The following is a 6,555-nucleotide window of genomic DNA, read 5'->3' on the forward strand; positions in this document are numbered from 1 at the left end:
GGGGGCCGGGGGGGCGGGGGGCTCGGAAGCGGCCGCCGCTCGGGCTGGGGCGGAGTGAGGCTCAGGGCTCCGGAGACACAGCCGGCGGGAAAGGACGTCAGGAGGGGAAGGGGGCTGGGAACAAGAAGGACCGCGACCTGCCCCTACAAGATGCAGGGGAAAAGCCGGGACGAGCAGCCGCCCGGCGCCCAGCCTGAGACGTTCTCGAAGGAGCCGGCGCCCGCGGCCGTGCCGCTCCCTCCCGGTGGTACCTGCTGCGGCGTCCGGGGAACCGGAGGAAGGCCGAGGAGGAGGAGGGCGAGGAGGCGGCGGGGGTGGGGAGAAGGGGTGCGGCCTGCACGGTCCCCGCGAAGCCTACGCGCTCTCGTAGCCCGGCAGTCCCGGTTTCCCCGAAGCCCAGCCCCGCGTAGACTCACCCGTCTGCCGTGCCTCGCTCTCCCCTCAGCCGACTCCACGCGCTGCCGCGTCCTCACGAGAGACCGCTGAACGAGTGTCTGGGGGAAACTCTTCAGAACCGGGCCTGACTGCTTCAGTGAGTCCGACCTTTACGGCCGAGAGAGGGACTCTCAGCGCTCGGTGGGTTCCACAGCCAGACGGGCCACCATCTTACATTAGGGTAAGACTCCTCCGGGCTCCCGTGCGCAGGCGCACGCCGCTCCAGCCGGGAGGGGCGGGGGAGGGGCGGACGTCGCGGCGGCAGCCGAGTGGGAGGTGCGGCGGCGCTCCCGCAGCACCCTGGGAGTTATAGTTCTCGGCGGGAGGGGGAGGGTGGCGCCCCGGGGCAGGCCGGGAGTTGGAGTCCTCACTGCGGGCGGCCGGGAGCGCCCGCCTCACGCGGCGGCGAGGGTGCTCCCTACCTTGGTGCTTTGCCTCTTTCGCGGCCTGCGTGTGCGATGCCAATGCCATTTGTCCGGCGCTTTTCGTTAGTGGTTCCGGTTCCTCTGTGTTTGCTGAAAAGTGAGATACCAAAACTCTGGGAGCACTTAGCCAGACTGGAGGGAGCCAAGAGTATCTCTTCTCTGCCCCGCCCGCGACAGATCTCTGAAGGGCGGGAGGCGTGGAGGCGGCGGGCGGACTGAGACTCGGGACCGCCTGGGCACCCGCTGGTCAAGGGCGAGCGTGAGCCCGTTTCCCCGTCTTCGCGTATTTGGGGCCACTACCCGTGACCCCCTCCCGCCGCGATCACCCAGCGAAGCGTCCCAGCTGCGCAGGGCAGCGCCGCCGCGCTCCTGCGGGCACGTGTTTCTGTGAGTGTGAAGTCGAGGATTCCGCCTTCGTGTTACAACGCCCGAGGCACGCAGCTCGCCTCCGGGGACGCCAGCGGCCGAGGCTGCTGGTTGCGTGTGTTCTGCCCGGTTCGCTGAGCACGCATCCACCGAGCTCCTCCGTGCGCCGGCTCTGCTCCAAGTGCTGGGAACACAACGGTGAGCAAAACAAAACCTCCTGTCCCCCTTCTGGTGGGTGTGTGCAGATGAGGGAGAGGGGAGACGTGGCAGTCACTTTAAAAAGTACACGACTAAAAAGCAGAGATGAGGCAACCCCATCAGGTCTGCTTCCTGTGGGAGATTTTTCTGTCCTCTCAATAAATCCTGCTTTCTATAAATAAATGAATGAATGCGTGCGTGCATGCATAGGTGCCATAACTTGTAAGAAAACAATTAGCCAGGCGTGGTGACTAACGCTTGTTATCCCAGCACTTTGGGAGGCAGAAGCGAGAGGATTGCCTTAGCCCACGGGTTCGAGACCAGCCTGCCCAACGTGGCGAGCCCTTGTCTCTACAATAAATCAAGAAAAATTAGCTGGGCATGGTGGCACACACCTGTAGTTCCACCTACTTGGAAGGCTGAGGCGAAAGGATCACCTGAACCCAGCAGGTGGAGGCTCTGGTGGCCGTGAGCCTGCCACTGCACTCCAGCCTGGGTGACAAAGTGAGACTCCAACTTTAAAAAAGAAAAAATTTAAAATAGGGAGTAGAGAAAGAGGTTACAATTTTAAATCTACAAACTTAATCTCATAGTGAGAAGCCCTCATTTTGCTATTTTTAAAAAATACATTAGTTTTCTGTTTCTTTTTATTCACTATCAGGCCTAGAGACAATTATTTGGGTAAAAATTAAAATCATGTAATAAAGTCACATTTTACCATATACTTTAAATGATAGAATCATGAATTGATTATCTAGCAAAAAAACTTGGGAAATCATTTGGATTCACCTTTAGGTAACTAAATGCCTAAACATTCAATACAGGCTGCCGGGCTCGGTGGCTCAGCCTGTAATCCCGCGCCTTTGGGAGGCTGAGATGAGTGGATTGCCTGAACCCGCGGCTTCGAGACCCGCCTGGGCAGCGAGACCTCATCTCTACAATAAATCAAAAAATCAGCTGGGCGTAGTAGCGCATGCCTGTAATTCCGGCTACTCGGAAGGCTGAGGCGTTAGGATCGCCGGAGCCCAGCAGGTCAAGGCTGCGGTGGCCGGGAGCGGCCACTGCACTCCAGTCTGGGCGACAGAGCGAGACTCCAACTCAAAAAAAAAAAAAAATTCAATACAGGTGACATTTTTGTTAATGCGTTTATTTGTATTGTATATATTACCCATTTGATTGTGGAATATAAACAAAGTAATGAGAAAGAAAAAATAAAAAGATCCTTTCCATTGTGAAAGATTAGCATCATCACAAAAAAAACTGGAAAGGACTTTTTTTTTGAGTCAGCATCTCATTCTGTTACCCAGGCTGGAGTGCAAAATATAATTTAGTTTTAAATCAAAATAATGTTCTACTTATAAAAAGTATAAAGAAAGTAATTTATAATAAATTATTTGTATTTCAATATAAAAGATTAGACATGATTGTTCTACAAAATATAATCAAGTCATCAGTTGCTAGCACATATAAATAAAATAGCCAGCACTAGGGGGCACTGCCACACTTATACTGAAAATCATTCATTGGTGGAGACTGACAGGAAGTGACACAAGGATTCATGCCTATAATTCCAGCACTTTGGGAAACTGAAGCAAGAGGATTGCCGGAGCCCAGGAATTGAAGACCAACCTGGGCAATATGAATAGACCTCATCTCGTCTATAACAATAAATAAATCAAGCCGGGCTCGGTGGCTCAGCCTGTAATCCCGCCTTTGGGAGGCTGAGGTGAGTGGATTACCTGAACCCGCGGGTTCGAGACCTGCCTGAGCAACTTGGCAAGACCTCATCTCTACACTAAATCAAAAAATTAGCCTAGTGTGGTAGCGCGCACCTGTAGTTCCAGCTACTTGGAAGGCTGAGGCGGAAGGATTGCCGGAGCCCAGCAAGTCGAGGCTGCCCAGCAAGTCGAGGCTGCGGTGGCCGGGAGTGGCCACTGCACTCCAGTCTGGGTGACTGAGTGAGACTCTAACTCAAAAAAATAAATAAATAAATCAAAAATTTAGCTGGGCATAGAGGCAGACAACTGTAGTGCCAGCTACTTGGAAGGCTGAGGCGGAAGGATCACCTTAGCCCAGAAGGTTGAGGCTGTGGTAGCCTTGATCATGCCCCAATACAATCTAGTCTGGGCAACAGAGTAAGACTCCTCTTAAAAAAAAGAAAAAAAAAAAGGCCATGCTATCCAAAGTCCATCAAGGGGAACTTAAAAAAAATTTTTTTTATTAACGAGAGACCAAAAGAACCATAACTGATTTAATGAGCCATGGAAATTTATTAATATAATTTCAGTACTTTCATTTTCTAGAATATAACACAGCTATATAAAAAAGAGGAAGACAAAAAACTATATATTGACCTGGAGAAATGCCCGTGATGTTATCAGGTAAAGAATAAATAAATAAATTACAAAAGATCCAATTCAAAAATATATGAGACTGGGCATGGTGGCTCAAACCTGAAATCCCAGCACTTTGGGAGGCTGAGGTGAGCAGATCGCCAGCCTGGGCAACAGAGTGAGACTCCTGAACAACAGAACTAGAGTCTTTTTCTGTTGCCAGGCTAGAGTGTGGTAGTGCAGTTATAGCTTACTATAACTTTGAACTTCTGGATTGAAAAGATCCTCCTGTGTCAGCCCTGAGTAGCTGGAATTACAGGCATGTGCCACCATACCCAGCTAATCTTTTTTTTTTAATCTTTTGTAGAGACAAGGTCTCCCTATGTTGATCCATCTGGTCTTGAACTCCTAGCCTCAAGCAATCCTTTCACCTTGGCCTACCAAAGCACTGTATTACAGGTGTGTGTTTTACAAATAACAAAAACATAAGCAAGTTAGTGATATTGACAATGTCTTAGGAAGGCAAAAGAAGAGAGTGATAGAAATGTCAGGAAGGGATTTATTTTTTATTGGAAAGCCTCACTGAAAAGATGACTTAGTCTGAGATTAGAGGGATTTGAAGATATTATCCATTTAATGAATGGCCTGTGCCAAGACCCTGATGCAGGAAAAAGTTTAGCATATTCCAGGAATGGAAAGTTAACCTGTGAAGTTGGGGCATAGAATACAAAGGCAGAGTAGTAGGAGATGAGGTGACAGAAAAAGCAAAATCCAGATTATGTAGGGCTTTATATGAAGTTTGCATAAGAAACAACTGAAGGACTTGAAGCAGAGGAGTAATGTGACTTTGTTTAATCTTTTCAAAAACCACAGTGGCTGTCACATGGAGAGTGGATAAGAGATAGCAAGAATTAAAAAGTGAAGAGACTTGTTAGGAAGCTGCTGCAGATGTGCAGCCTAGACATAGTGCCTCTCTGGGACTAGGTGAAGGGAATGATGCATTTGCCTTGGGTACAAATTTAAGCCAACGTTAAAAAAAACTCAGTAATTTATGTAAATAATATTGATAAAAACATTTTTAAAAATCAAAATTTGGTCAGGCGTGGTGACTCAACCATGTAGTCCCAGCACTTTGGGAGGCTGAGGTGAGAGGATTGCCTGAGCCCAGGGGTTTGAGCAGTCTGGGCAACATGGCAAGACTTTATCTCTACAATAAATAAAAAAATTAGCCGGACATGGTGGCATGTGCTTGTAATTTCAGTTACTTGGAAGGCTGAGGCGGAAGGATTGCCTGATGCCAGCAGGTCGAAACTACTGTGACTGTGAGCGTGCCACTGCACTCCAGCCTGGGTGACAGGGTAAGACTCCAACTAAAAAAAAAATCAAAATTAATGTAAAAAGTCCATGATGAACAAAATATTAAAATGTAAGATAAAGACAAGATACAGCTCTGAATTTATACACTGCTGCCTCACTTCCCTCTCCCTAATCCCAGCTGTGGTTCCAATAAAACTTTTTTTTTTATTATTGTTATTATTTTTGAGTCTCTGTCACCCAGGCTGTTGTGCAGTGGCACAATCACAGCTCACTGCATCTTCAAACTCCTGGGCTCAAGCAGTCCTCCCGCCTCAGCTTCCCAAAGTATAGGAACTATAGGCAAAAGTTCCCATGCCCAACCAACAACAAAACCTTATTTACCAAAATAGGTAGCTGGCTCTTAGGCTGTAGTGTGTTGGTTTGATTTTTTTTTTAATTCTTTAAGAGGAAATACAAATAACCCATTAATATATACCCTACAACTGAACAGTTCCATTCCTAGGTGTGAGTATATGTGTATGAATCTTACATAGGTATGACAGGAGCCTTAATGGTAGCATTAGTTGTAATACCAAAAGCACTGGCAACAAGCCAAATGTCAATCAATAGTAGAATGCATCCATAAATTTCAGTAATTGATATAATACTACACAGTAAAAAAAAATTAATTAGTTAATTATAGCTTCAATTAGAAGGAATGAATTTCAGAAACAAAATACAGGACAAACGAAGAAAGTCACAGACGAATAGATAACTATGAAAAATATTCTACAAAGGTCAAAAATAGGCAGAACTAAATAATGTCTGTGGTTGTATATATAGAGTTAAAATTACAAAGAAAAACAAGTAATGTTTTATACAAAATTCAGGATATATTTATTACTCTTATGGGGAGAAAAAGGGACATGACCTTGAAGGCTTATGGAGGATCTTCCAGGAAACAGATGCTAACCTGCTTCCTAATTTGTTATAGACACACAGGTATTCATGTTACTGTCATTTGTAAGAGATGCAAATACATTTTGAACTCTCATTTATATGTATGATATGTCACCATGAAAACAATTATATTGTTCAGAGGCATACTTATAAAAATATTCAATTAGTAGTCAAGCTTCCCTTGTTGAAAAAACTCCAGGTCTGAATATTTTTGCAGACTAGTTTTACCAGTAATTTAAGAAATAATCTCTTTCTTTTTAAAAAAATTTATTTATTTTTTATTTTATCTTTGTTTTATTTTTATAAAGATGTGGGGTACAATTCAGGGTTAGGTATACAAATGTTGATTATGTAGATACCCTTGTTGATGAGGTATGCCCTAGCAGATTCCCTCAACTGCCAATCCCATGTCAATCCCACATCCCGCCCCCCGGCAGTTTCCCACTACTGCCAATCCCTTTCTTATAGTATTATAATTGTTCAAGGCCCGCTTATGAGTGAGAACATATGGTACTCTGTTCTTTGTTTCTGTGATCTATGAC

The 6,555-nt window shown here is 46.2% G+C and overlaps 1 protein-coding gene across 6 annotated transcripts in view; it reads right to left on the reverse strand.

Moving 5' to 3' along the window:
• Positions 1-685, reverse strand: part of CNOT4 (CCR4-NOT transcription complex subunit 4) — a 151,485-nt gene extending 150,800 nt beyond the window's left edge. For all 6 annotated transcript variants that reach the window (XM_008053726.2, XM_008053725.2, XM_021710303.1 and 3 more), the window contains exon 1: positions 417-685. The gene's annotated coding sequence lies outside the window, so the exon portion shown is untranslated. The remainder of the gene's footprint in view (positions 1-416) is intronic.
• Positions 686-6,555: the final 5,870 nt, after the last annotated feature.

Source organism: Carlito syrichta, unplaced genomic scaffold (genome assembly GCF_000164805.1).
Source record: "Carlito syrichta isolate Samal-C Ts95f unplaced genomic scaffold, Tarsius_syrichta-2.0.1 Scaffold288411, whole genome shotgun sequence".
Lineage (NCBI taxonomy): Eukaryota > Metazoa > Chordata > Mammalia > Primates > Tarsiidae > Carlito > Carlito syrichta.